The 7,549-nt window shown below is 38.7% G+C and overlaps 1 non-coding gene and 1 pseudogene across 1 annotated transcript; one reads left to right on the top strand and one right to left on the bottom strand.

The window, feature by feature from the left end:
• The first annotated feature begins 1,031 nt into the window (after window positions 1–1,031).
• Window positions 1,032–6,746, top strand: LOC146886308 (uncharacterized; annotated as a pseudogene).
• LOC114172718 (small nucleolar RNA R71) lies at window positions 1,632–1,738 on the bottom strand. The gene has a single exon (XR_003602236.1). It is a non-coding gene; the product is annotated as a small nucleolar RNA R71 (small nucleolar RNA).
• Window positions 6,747–7,549: the final 803 nt, after the last annotated feature.

Raw genomic sequence — 7,549 nt, 5'->3', positions numbered from 1 at the left:
AAGTGAATTTGTGTTTGAATCAAGGATGTCAATACAATTTTAATCACTCTTTGCATTCAATTTAATATGTTGATTAGAATTCTGAATTTGTCTGCCAACACCCCCTTTGTGCTGTATTGTTGTGTTCGTCTGGAAATTGAAGTTTTGAATGAAAATATTGGTCGTTGGGAGACGACTTGGTTCACTTTCACATACTGCATTTAATATGTTTTAATTTGGTGGGGTACGACCTCTATCAAATTTGGCGCTGTTGTCGGGGACCAATCGTTTCGTTCAAAGTAAAATTTTCAATGTGTTTGTGTTCTGTGTTTTGGTGTGTGTAATTCAAGTGTGGTTGAGTTGGTATATGTTCATTGTGATGTTAATGTTGTGTTAAGTTCAGTGCCTATTTCCATTCTTGTGTGTTTCTGTGTAGTGTAGTGAATAGTGTCGCGACGCGCATGAATAGTGTCATTTGTAGTAGTGAATAGTGTATGAATAGTGTCCGAATCTGGCATTTAACTTTTGGATTTTTGTTCTGGTAGCTACAGTGCTTGTTTTGTCTTGAAAATTCCCCCCCCCCCCCACTTCTTAGACATTGAACTTGATAGGAAAAATAGCTGGAGCAGTTGGTATGGTCTGAGTTAAGAGATTCAAAAAAAATTTGGACTAATTTTTAGTGAAACTTCAGAGAACCATAACTTTTGCTCTGGTTATCAGAATCACTACTATTTTATATGCATTTGGGGTGGAATTTGATTTCCACCTTGTTGGAACCGGCTTTACCATTTATCAAACTCAGATTCTCCAGAAAATGCCATTTTCTACATTTCAGCAATCTTTGTTTTGTGATTTTTCTTCATTTTTTCCACTTTTGAAAAATTATTAAAAATACTTTTGCTTTGAGTTTTGATCCGATTTTTTTTGTGCTTCTGTTTGACCACTCAAAGGAATATCCTACCAATTTTCAAGTCATTTGGAGGTCGTTTGGGTATACTTGTAGTTATACCCTATGTTATGCCAATATCACTAGAATTCATGTTTTTTGGTGCATGACTAGGGAAAACACAAGTGAATTACAACCATTTGACCCTGAGATTGATAGGAAATTCTACAGAGGAAGTAGGCATCTTAGGAATCCATCTTTGCATGCTGAATATTCAATGACTTTTCCTGACTCTTATGATTCTCATCACATTCCTGACACTCCTCATTCTTTGCATTTTGAGCATACTATTTATTCTAAGCATTTTGATTTTCATACTGATAATATGGCTCAACCTCCTCCACCTCATGAGAGAACCATGAGTGAGCTCACTGCACCAGAGTTCACTTATGATAGTTTATGCATTCAATACCCTGCGGAGGAGGTTCCATATGTGCTGAAAACTGGTTTAATACACTTGTTGCCAAAGTTTCATGGTCTTGCAGGTGAGGACCCGTGCAAACACTTGAAGTAGTTTCATGTCGTCTGTTCCACCATGAAGCCTGCAGATGTCCAAGAGGACCATGTATACTTGAAGGCTTTCCCTCATTCTTTGGAGGGTAATGTGAAAGACTGGTTGTACTACTTAGCACCCAGGTCCATCACAAGCTGGGATGACCTGAAGAGATTATTCCTTGCCAAGTTCTTCCCTGCTTCAAGGACAACAGCCATAAGGAAGGAGATTTCTGGCATCAAGCAGCAATCTGGGGAGACCCTTTATGAGTACTGGGAGAGGTTCAAGAATCTCTGTTCAAGCTGCCCACACCATCAGATCTCTGAACATCTCCTTCTGTAGTATTTTTATAAAGGTCTGCACCACATGGATCGAAATATGATTGATGCCGTAAGTGGTGGTGCCCTTGGTAACATAACCCCAGCTGCAGCTAGGCAACTAATAGAGAACATGGCTTCAAATTCTTAACAATTTGGCACAAGGAGTGATGCCATAGTTGTTAGAGGTGTTCATGATGTAGGAGCAGCCGAGTACACGAAGAAGTTGGAAAGTAAGATTGATGCTCTTACCACACTGGTCAACCAACTTGCTTCCAATCAGAGAGCTCCAGCTGCAAGAGTTTGTGGCCTTTGTACATCTGTTGATCATTTTACAAACATCTTGCCTAGCATTGCAACAATAGGTTGCTGCTGGTTCTTCTACACCAGTGGATACCCCTCAGGCCTATGCAGCAAAAATTTTCAACAACAATAGGCCCCAACATCAACAACAGAACCATGATTTGTCAACAAACAGATATAATCCAGGATGGAGGAATCACCCTAATTTGAGATGGGGAAACCAGGGTAACCAACAGCCCCAACAATTTCAAAATGTGTAACCACCTCCACAACAAAGAGTTGCACCTGCACCACAACCTGCTCATGTTCCACTTGTACCCACACCAGCTCCTACTACAACACCTGCACCTTCTTCTTCTACTTCATTGGAGGAGTTAGTCAGGATGATGACCCTTCAAAATATGCAATTCCAGCAGAAGACTAGGGCCTCAATCCAGAGTTTGACAAATCAAATGGGGCAGATGGCCACTCAGCTAAACTAGGCACAAGCTTAGAATTCTGACAAGCTTCCATCACAAACGGTGGAAAATCCGAGGAATGTGAGTGCCATTACGTTGAGATCTTGGAAGAACATTGAAATTCCCACTTCTAAGCCTACACCTTCAAAGGAAGTCGACCCTGCCACACTTCAGAGAAAGTGTGATGCTCATGCAACTGGTCCTTCCACATCTGGTGTGACTTCTACGCCTTCCACCTCTACTGCTGCACCTTCCGTACCTCTTCCTTTCCCTCCAAGAGCCATTCCAAGCAAAAAGATGGAAGAGGTTGACAAGGAGATCTTAGAAACATTCAAGAAGGTGGAGGTGAACATACCTCTGTTGGATGCCATTAAACAGATTCCCAGATATCCAAATTTCTTGAAGGAGCTATGCACGCATAAGAGGAGGCTAAAGGGAAACGAAAAGATCAGCATGGGCAGAAATGTGTCAGCATTGATAGGTAAATCTATTCCTCAGATTCTTGAGAAGTGCAAGGACCCAGGTACATTTTGTGTACCCTGCATCATAGGTAACAATAAATTTGAAAATGCAATGCTTGATCTTGGTGCTTCAATAAATGTAATGCCTCTGTCTATTTTTAAATCTCTTTCTCTTGGACCCCTGCAACCTACGGGTGTGGTGATTCAGTTGGCAAATAGAAGTGTTGCCCACCCCGCAGGTTTGGTTGATGATGTTTTGGTTCGTGTTGGTGAATTGATTTTCCCTGCTGATTTTCACATTCTTGATATGGAAGAGGGATTTTCACATGGTTTTGCACCAATCATTTTAGGCAGACCATTTTTTAAAACTGCACGAACCAAAATTGATGTGCATGCAGGTACTTTGTCCATGGAGTTTGATGATATTGTTGTGCGATTTAACATCCCGGATGCCATGAAATATCCTTCTGAGGGTCATTCTGTTTTTCACGTGGATATTATTGATGATGCTGTTGATGGATTGATTTCTGATTTCCACTCTCTGCATGCATTAAAACATTCATCTGTGTCTGAGTTATCTGAATTTGCATGCATTGATGTTCTTGATTCTAATTCTGATGATGCTGAATATGATGTGGATAATGTTGAATCTACTGAGTTTGACTCTCTAGATGTTGTACCTATTGACTTTGATGTTATACAATCAGGTTGCACTAACCATGTTGCAGGAAGTACATATGCATCTGATTGTTATGCTCAGGTACAGGCTGTGGAACCCATTTCTCCCTCCCCTCTGGTTCCTGATATTCAGCAAGCATCCAGTACTCCAGAGTTGAAACCACTGCCAAACAACCTCAAGTATGTCTACTTAGAGGAGGAGGACAAACTGCCTGTCATCATTTCCACCTCCCTCACTGCTGAACAAGAGTAGAGGTTGTTGCACGTTCTTAAAAAGCATAAGAAGGCAATTGGATGGACATTGGCTGACATCCCTGGTATTAGCCCATCAACATGCATGCACAGGATACTGTTGGAAGATGGAGCAAAGCCAGTGAGACAGCCACAGAAGCGGCTCAACCTTCTCATCTCGGATGTTGTAAAGAAGGAGGTGATCAAGGTTCTACAAGCTGGGATCATCTACCCCATTTCTGACAGTCAGTGGGTCAGCCCCATCCATGTTGTTCCAAAGAAGACAAGCCTCACTATAGTCAAGAATGAAAAAGAGGAGATGATTCCAATAAGAGTGCAAAACAGTTGGAGAGTTTGCATTGACTACAGAAGGCTAAATCAAGAAACCAGAAAAGACCACTTCCCCCTGCCTTTTATTGATCAGATGCTTGAGCGCTTGGCAGGTAAGTCCCACTATTGCTTTCTTGATGGGTTTTCTGGTTATTTTCAAATTCACATTGCACCTGAGGACCAAGAGAAAACCACATTCACCTGCCCCTTTGGCTTTTGCCTATAGGAGGATGCCGTTTGGCCTATGCAATGCCCTTGGCATATTCCAGCGGTGTATGCTTAGCATTTTTAGTGATTTTCTTGAAAAATGCATAGAGGTGTTTATGGACGACTTTACTGTATATGGGTCCTCATTTGATGCATGTTTGGATAGTTTGGACAGAGTTTTAAACAGGTGCATCCAATCTAACCTTGTTCTCAATTTTGAGAAATGTCATTTCCTGGTAGAACAAGGCATAGTATTGGGGCACATAATTTCAAAAAAGGGCATTGAAGTTGACCCTGCCAAGATCTCAATTATTTCACAATTGCCTTACCCATCTTCTGTGCGAGAGGTTCGTTCTTTTCTTTGCCATGTAGGGTTTTACAGGCGCTTCTTTGTGTTGAACTGCAAAAAAAAATATATAAATACAACAAAAAAAAATATTGTGGATCAAGTCAAAAGGAAACAAATATATATTGGAAAAAAAAGTAGAAAAAGAAGGATCCAAAAAAACAAAAGGGGGGGGGAGTTCAACACAACTTTTATTGCAATTTTATTTGTGGTTTATTGATATTTGCTTCCAATCAGTCTTTCTCTTAGAGTCTCCGTGTTGTCTCATTTAAATCTCTTTGGTAGTCCTATTATTTTCTAATTTTAATTTTCTTGTTTTGTGTCTTTACAATTCCTTGAAGTTTTGTCTAGTGTTTTGAATGTTATTTGTCCTCTTAAGTCAAGATTTAGATCTCGCAACTTTCTTCACATTGTTTGTTCACTCTTTCCTTAAGCTACTAGAGTTCTTCGCCAAACACTAAAGGGAATTTGAGTGGTAAAAGGCAAGAGAGTACATTCAAGAAAAAGCCTATATGTGTGATACACGAGTGGAAAATTGAGTGAAACACTTAGCGGAGTGGTGAGGTCCTAAATATATTTTATTATACTAACATTTTCTTGCAGGAATTAGCAAATATTGAGTAATGAAAAATGTTTCCATAGAGGCATCCTTCTAGAACTGGTTTAATATATGGTTTAAATTATCCTACTCCTAACCAAGATCATTTGGTTCAAGGACGTGAACGTACCAAGAGACTGGCATGTAGAGATACACCTAGTGTTTATGAGGTATTGGTAGCATACGTTAATTCCTTGGAGTCCAGAATTATAAAGCTAATGGGCAAGATTGCTAGTATTAAACGGAAGCACAATACTGATAGAAAATCATTGTCAAAGACAAGTACACTAAGATGTTCCAAATGTGAAGGCTATGGGCATGAAACTCATCAATGTCCTAATGGGGATGCAAGTCCCATGACTCATGAAGACCTCAAGAACTACATTTCATACTTGAGAGAGGAGGAAGAAAGGACAATGCAAAAATTAGATGTATTGAAAAGAAGGCAAGAGCGAAAGCTAAAAAGAGTCCATGAGAAGGAAACACTTATAGAAAATGAAGCAAAGGAAAAGATAGAAAGAGATGAGAAAGAAAAGAGAGGAAAAGTAGGGAAAGAAAAGAGCGAGAGAGAGGAGAAAGAAGAAGGAGAGAGAAAAGAGAACAAAGAGCGAGAAAAAGTAAAGAAAGAAGAGAGTAGGAAAAGAGAGAAGGAAGAAAAGAGAAGGAAGAAAAGAGAGAAAAAGAAGAGAGCGAGAGAGAGGAGAAAGAAGAAGGAGAGAGAAAAGAGAAAGAAGAGCGAGAAAAAGTAAAGAAAGAAGAGAGTAGAAAAAGAGAGAAGGAAGAAAAGAGAGAAAAAGAAATAAGAGAGCATTATGAATTGTCAATGAAAAAATGTACTAACTTTCCTCTTATTGTTTTATTGCCTATGGACGATTTATTCATCAAAGAGCAATGACATCAACAATGGAAAGACGAAAGGATACTTAGGGAAGAGCTATTCATCAAGCAACAAGGAGATCAACAATGGGAAGACGAAATGATGATAAAAAAAGACACAAGCTTAGAAATATACGCTCATGAGTTAGCTTGTTTACCCATTTCTAACAAACCTACGGGTGACCAAAGTCATACCTATAATTGGGTTGTTTGTTTGAGCAATATTCCTTTTCTTTTCTTTGAGCATTTTATCTTTAATTTAAAATTGTTTGATGATTGGTGTAGGTGGGTATTTGACCCTGGAGGTACAACTCTAAATCTTTTATAATAAGAGATTGACCTCTTTCAGGATCCAAATTTCATTTTAGTAGAATTTCTATTATTTTATTTTCGATTTGTGTCTTTGATTTATGTTTGTGTTTGTGCATAGGAACTTCTAGAATTCGGGCCGAATTCTCTCCAAACAGGAGAGAATGATAAAGAATCTTCAAGTGAGACAAATTTGAGGACAAATTCTCTTTAAGAAGGAGAGAATGATAGAGCACTATCCCAACATTCCATACAAGAAGAACTTAAAGATGAGCATTTACAATTCAAAGGACCTATGACAAGGGCAAGGAGTAAGAGATTGAAAATCACATTTATTCAAGACTCTTGATACTACAAGCAACTACAAGTGCAAATTCAAAGGATATGAAGATCATGGCTTTGAGCACTCTTGAAGGATAATTATTAGGAAATTAATTTATATTTTTAAACTTTTTTGTTTTCTTTTAGAAAATAAGTTATGTTTTTGGGCTTTGGGCTTTCTTTTATAAATTAGTTTATGTTTTGGTTTGGGCCTTCTTGTAGGGTTCTTAGGTTTTCTTAAACTCATGTACCTATATATAGAGGTATCAAAAACTATTGTAGACACTTTTAGTCATATATTGAATTTGATTTTCATTAAAGAGAGGGTTTTCTTTGTTCTTGGCTTAGGCCTCTGGTTTTTATCAAAGATTAACATCTTTGTGGCGAATCTTCACTTGACTTATGAATCTGCTAGATTGTGGCGTCCTCCATCTCTGTCTTATTCTGCGTTCTTCTCTGATTTATTCGTGTCGTGCCTCTTGAGGATTCAAATTCAGAAACGATCATACTCTTTCTTGGATAGGATCGTATCAAATTAAAGCTTTGAATGAAAATATTGGTCGTTTGGAGACGACTTGGTTCACTTTCACATACTGCATTTAATATGATTTAATTTGGTGGGGTACGACCTCTATCAGGCCTCATCCTATATCAATACCATGTCCCATTAATTCCAAATCACTCATTAATTTCACA

This window comes from Vigna unguiculata, chromosome 5 (genome assembly GCF_037176805.1).
Source record: "Vigna unguiculata cultivar grain cowpea cultivar isolate G323 ecotype 2 chromosome 5, ASM3717680v1, whole genome shotgun sequence".
Lineage (NCBI taxonomy): Eukaryota > Viridiplantae > Streptophyta > Magnoliopsida > Fabales > Fabaceae > Vigna > Vigna unguiculata.
Note: the sequence above shows the minus strand (reverse complement) of the source record. Positions and strands in the feature narration are given on the sequence as shown.